Here is a 6,000-nt window from a genome sequence, read left to right on the forward strand (position 1 = left end):
AGCAGGAAGGAATCGCCACGGGTCTGAGGGGAACCCGACTGTTGAAGCCCCGCTCTGCCGAGGCCCCCTGTGGAGAGCACTCCCGGGGGCACAGACATCTCACGTCCTTCACCCACTCCGAGAGTCCCCGAATGTCACCAAGTTTCCAGTCATACTCATTCCCAGTCCCCGATCACCCAGCCAGGCTCTTGGACCACAGCCCACAAGCCAGCATATAATCAAAGGAAGGCCACATCCAAGTGCATCCGAGTCTCTGCCACCGGGAGGATCCCCTCAGCACTGTCCTTCAGGGACATCCTGGAGACCACCGAGAATAACAGGAATCAACTCCCACCACACACACACACGGGTTACGACAACGATGACTGAGCTCCTGGATCCAACTATGCCTGAAGTCCTTGACTCATTACACAGCTACAGGCTATATAAAATTTCCTGTTTTGGTTAGCTATTTGGGGCTGAATCTCTACTGTTTGCTAAAAAGTTCCGCCCTACGATCATGGTTTTAGTATGAGGTATCCCCCAAAATGTCATGCGTGAAGCAATGCAAGAAAGTTTAGAGGTGAACCAATGGGGTCATGAGAGTCTTAATCTCTCTGGTGCATTAATCCACTTGAGTGGATTAAGTGGGTGATGGCTGCAGGCAGGTGGGGCGTGGCTGGAGGAAGGGTTGCGGGGTACATGACCTTGGCGTTTATACCTTGTCCCTGGAGAGCAGAGCGTCTCTGCTTCCTCATCGTCTCATTCTGAGCTGCTTTCCTCTTCCTCCCCTTCCACCATGACATTCTGCCGCCCTTGGCCTAGACCCACAGGCAGAATCTGAACTGAGACCTCTGAAACCATGAGGCCAAAGAAGCTTTTCCCCTCTAAACACTGTTCTTGTCTGGCCTTTTGGTCACAGTGGTGAAAAAGTCGACTAAACCAGAAATCGATACCACCAGCAGGGTCAAGGCTGTGACTAACTTGGCAGTGTGGTTCAGAATTCTCTGACCTGGTTTGCTGGGGAAAGAATGGTGGAAAGTTTGGAAAGCAAGCTGGAAAAGCTTTAGAATGTTTTTTTTTTTTTTTTCTTGTTTGAGCAGCCAGGGATTTGAACTGCAGTCCTTGCACATGCTAGGCAAGCACTCTCCAACAGGAGCTATTTCTTCAGCTCCACTTTAGAATGTTGTACGCGGAGCTTAAGGTGATCCTGGTGGAACTCGGAAGACCAGAACGTGGATAGGACTGTGGACAGTGGGGACCAGGCTCATGAGGTTTCAGGGGAGAAGGACCCTCTTGGAAACAGGACTAGCCACCATGTGTGTTGTGTTCTGGCTAAGAAGTTGTCTACATTTTTCCCATGTCCTGAGACTTTGCGTGAGGTTCGCTTTAAACTAACTAAACTAGCAGAAGAAAGTTCAAGGCAGCACAGCATTCGGGAGGGGGTGTGGATACTGTTGGTGGCTTCTAGTCAAGTTTATCATGACAGTCCGGAGCAGAAAGCAGAGCAGAAGGATTTGAAATCTTACAGCTTGGCCAGAAAATTGTGAGTAAAACTGGGGCTAAGGAAGGTGTGGCTGTTAACGACATACGACCACTGAAGAGATGCTAAGTACTTTGCACGGAGACACTAGAAAAGGCGACTTGAGAGCATCTCAGGAGCTGGCAAGACCACACCCATATCAGGCTCAAGGGAGTAGAAGTGAAAATTCATTTGAGAAAAGACCAGTGGGCACCCTGCTTGCACAGGGGGCCTAGAAAGTTGCTTCCGCAGCTCAGCTGCCCAGACACCCAGGCTGCTGCCTCTGTGCTCCCTGGAGATTTGGCTACTGCCCAAGACGCTGGCAGACTGTGGTGTCAGCCACCTGCTGCTGGTTCTATAGGACGGCAGGATGCTAGAGTTAGGGGGTCGTGGAGGCTTCCACCAAGACTTCAAAGGAAGGCCTGGGAGGCCAGGCAAGGAACTGCAGGGTTGGAGTCCTGTGGACTGCGGGACTCACCAAGGGACTCTCCTGAGCCTCTCAAGGGCCTTCAAGTCAGCCTCCCGGGCACAGCCAGAGACAGGGGAGCCGAGAACGGCAGGAGGGAGCGGCCCACCTGCCCTGCCTGGCCAGCCCTCTCTGCATAGTGGCGTTCGTCCCTCAGGCTCCCTCTCCCCTCCAGCGGCCTCTCCGACCCGGGCTTTTCAGCGGAACTCCCCAAAAATAAGCCGCTCAGCAAAGCCCCTGGGCAGTCACCAGGGCCGCAGGGGCACACGGGGTGCTGGGCCCGCCTCTCATCTCAGAGCGAAGCAGCAGGCCAGCCAGAATCACACCCACACGCTCCTCATGGCGACACCCTCGGGCCCTCAGGGCGGTGAGGCTGGCCCTCGCCACGACGTCCCCAGCAGTCAGCAGGCGCCACCCAGTGAGACACGCCCACTTGTCTCTGCCCTCACGCACAGCTGGGCGTCACCCGCAGGGCCTGGAGGGAGGGAGGACCTCCGGGGACTCATCTCTGGAGCCAGGCCTGCCAACGTCCACCAGCGTCCACAGACAGCGTCCACAACCACGTCCCAGATCAGAGGCTGTCTCCAGAGGAGCAGCTTCCTGCATCATGGCTGGTGTCCACCCAGCCCACCTGAGCCTGGCGTCCACAGCAGGAGTCCACCCAGCCCACCTGAGCCTGGCGTCCATGACTGGTGTCCACCCAGCCCACCTGAGCCTGGTGTCCATGGCAGGAGTCCACCCAGCCCAGCCTGTTCTGAGCCTGGTGTCCATGGCAGGAGTCCACCCAGCCCACCTGAGCCTGGTGTCCATGGCAGGAGTCCACCCAGCCCAGCCTGTTCTGAGCCTGGTGTCCATGGAAGGAGTTCACCCAGCCCACCTGAGCCTGGTGTCCATGGCAGGAGTCCACCCAACCCACCTGAGCCTGGTGTCCATGGCAGGAGTCCACCCAGCCCAGCCTGTTCTGAGCCTGGTGTCCATGGCAGAAGTCCACCCAGCCCATCATGAACCTGGTGTCCATGGCAGGAGTCCACCCAGCCCACCTGAGCCTGGTGTCCATGGCTGGAGTCCACCAAGCCCACCTGAGCCTGGTGTCCATGGCAGGAGTCCACCCAGCCCAGATCCTCAGTGGGCAGGGACCGCCCTCCGGTGGTCCCTCTGGGCACCTGCCCAGCCCCCCGAGGGCCTGCTGGCTGGCTCCTGTGAAGACGAGCAGCTGTCTGCATTCATGGTGGGTGATTTCCGGTGTCCAGGCCGCAGGGAGGGAGCCGTAGGCTTCTGCCCAGGTAGACGGTGGGCAAAGAATGCAGGCTGTGCTCATGCCGAGAGGCAGGGTGACCACGATGTCCAGTCGGGAGCCGAGGGAAAAGTTGGGGGCCCGGTGAGCACAGGGCCCTCAGGAGTCTCTGGAGATGGTTCAGAAGTGGGGTCATGGGGCAGCTGCCCGGTCCAGCTGGGCCCCTCCCCAGGCAGGCAGAGGACCAGTGACCTGGGGCAGGCCCAGGGAGGTCAGGGCACTGGGTGTGCCCAGAGAGGGCTTTCCAGCAGAGGAGGGGTGGAGAGAGCGAGGGGCAGCTGTGGCCAGGCCACGTGGGCCGAGCTGACCAGCCAGCACTGGGGCAGTGCCGCCCACTCTGCCTTCACCTCACTACCTCCTGCAGGGGAAAAGCAATGCCCTTTTGTCCCAGGAAAGAAAGTGCGTTCGCCGTTCCTCCCACCCCTGCTGGGCGGGCTTTGCTGGGGCCAAAACGGTGCATGGGAGCAGACCCGCCTGGCCATACCGGCCTCGCCTGCTCTGGGGCACACACAGGGCCCTCCCACCTGGGAGCCCTCCCATCACGTTCTCATGCCAGGTGAAGGTCGTAGGAGCAGGTCGTAGGAGCTGGCCCACCTGGCTCCCACGTTCTGAGGCTGTCTAGGTGACCTAGAGCCTAGCACTCCATCTCCGACAGAGTCAGCCCCTCTGGGCCGTCATATGTAAAGTTTCCCCATCTGCAAATAAGAACACAGAAGGTCAACCTGGCAGCCTTCCCTTCAGCACTCTCTGCTGCTCTGTGGCTGCTCCCCTGCAAGGACACACTGGCCAAGGTGGAGGGCAAGCCAGCAGAGCCCCCTCTGAGGGCCTTGTAGAGCTGGTTCCTGTGTGACTCCATGGTGGACCTGGTCACATGTGGCCCTCTGGGATTCAGGAGGCCTTCCGTCACGAGGATGTCACCTGGCTTGCTGCGGTTCTAAGAGAACCATCTAGAACAACCGCAACAAACTCTAAGATCCATCCTGGCCTCAAGGCTCGGGGGCCAGGACTATGGGCTTTTCAGATCCGCCAGCGCTGGCCTGGGCTCCTGCCAGCTCTCACTGCTCTATAATTTAACCTAATTGATCAATTAAATCCAGATAATTTTTAAACAAGCTGTAATAACAGTTATATAATTTCAGTACTACATATAATTTTCCTAACAACTTTATCAAGGGAAATGGCTCACCAGGACGTACCATCTGCCTTTTGGGAAACTGCCGCCTCTGGAGCTTTGAGCCCAGTGCAAAGGTGATCCTCCGCGTGTGAGGTGGAGGTGGGGACTCTGCAGGAGGGGCAGCTTCCCGTCTGAACTCTGCAGCCCTCCCCAGTCGCTGCTTGGCCCTGCAGGTGCAGATGGCCTCACCATCTGACCCTGCTGGGAGGCCGTAGCTCTTCCTGTGTGGTTCCATAAAGAAGTAAATTAATTTGCCAGCCCAATTATGCAGCAGTTACCTCTCATCACAGCTTTGCTGGGTAACAAGCAGTCCCTCAGACACTGAGAGGCCAGAAGTAAACATTCAGCTTTGCTCATGCGTCCGTGGTCTGCTGTGGGTCAGTGGCAGCTCTGTTCACTTCTCCCAGGCTCTCTGGGTCTGGCCTCAGCTGAGAAGACCCACTGTCCTCTGGGAGGCTGGCCAGGCACAGTTACAGGGCAAGAGGGGAGTCCTGCATCAGCACTGTGACAAAACGCCTGAGTAAGCACCTTAAGAACAGGGAAGTCTCCGTGGCTCCAGTCCATGGCAGCTGGGAGGCAGGGGAGGGGCCCAGGCCCCCATCCCCTCCCAGGCTCGCCCCCGCCCGACTTCCTCCCACTTCCCCTCCAGACACCCACCTCCCTCACACCGCAGGCCGCCAGGTTCCCACGGTAGCAGGAGCCGCGTCAAAGGCACAGGTGCTTTCCAAGCCCGGCTGCCCCCGGGCAGCTCCCCGGCCACCGTGGCCTCAGGCTGAAGGGGTCCATGATGGGCAGGGCAGAGGGCTAGAGGGCAGGAGACAGTCCCCGCGTCCCCCCGCCGCAAGGCCTGGGGGCAGGCAGGAAACGGATCTGGAGTAGCTGAAGCAGGAACTGGGTTGACGGCAGCTCTGAGCTCGTGGGAGAGGAAAGGAAGACGCAGGTCTGGAGAGGCCAGTCAGCTGCGAGCGAGCCCCAGGCAGCGCTGGCCCCCGCGCCTTCTGAGGCTGCAGCAGAATCCTCCCGTGGGCTGCTGGCAGCTGCGGCGAGCCTCCGTGTTCCCAGGAGCTCCACCCCGCTTCTGTCTCCCTGTGGCCATCTTGTCCTGTGCGCGTGACTTTGTCCAGAGTTCCCATTCTTACAGGGATGCCGGGCACACCGGATCAGGGCCACCCAACCTCAGGGTGGGCTCGTCCTAATGACATCCTCAATGCCCTATTTCCAAACCAGGTCTTGGTGTTAGGACTCCAGCCTGTGGGCTCGGGGGACAGAGCTGACCACAGTAGCCAGTTGGGAGCCTGCAACCCTGGGAAGGTCCCCTGCGCTCTGTGGGGCTGCCTCCCTTGTCTGAATTGTGGACTTGTTCCACCCAAGGTCCTGAGGATTTCAGAACACTGTGAGCTGGTCCACATTGGCGGAACTCGGCATATCAGCACCGGTACTAATGATGGCAACAAGAACGCAGCCTGTTTTATCCACCCCCATCCAAGCCCCTCTCCACTCCATGTCCTGCCCCAGAATCCCTTCCATGCCCACAGCCAGGCCCAGGAGGGCATCTGCTCCCCATG

The 6,000-nt window shown here is 58.6% G+C and overlaps 1 long non-coding RNA gene across 1 annotated transcript; it reads right to left on the bottom strand.

Annotated features, from left to right (window-relative positions):
* Positions 1–2,907: 2,907 nt before the first annotated feature.
* Positions 2,908–4,605, bottom strand: LOC124990238 (uncharacterized). Its single transcript, XR_007109720.1, has 3 exons — positions 4,458–4,605; positions 3,856–3,956; positions 2,908–3,370 (listed from the first exon to the last, which is right to left on the bottom strand). It is a non-coding gene; the product is annotated as an uncharacterized LOC124990238 (long non-coding RNA).
* Positions 4,606–6,000: the final 1,395 nt, after the last annotated feature.

This window comes from Sciurus carolinensis, chromosome 8 (genome assembly GCF_902686445.1).
Source record: "Sciurus carolinensis chromosome 8, mSciCar1.2, whole genome shotgun sequence".
In the NCBI taxonomy this organism is placed as follows: domain Eukaryota; kingdom Metazoa; phylum Chordata; class Mammalia; order Rodentia; family Sciuridae; genus Sciurus; species Sciurus carolinensis.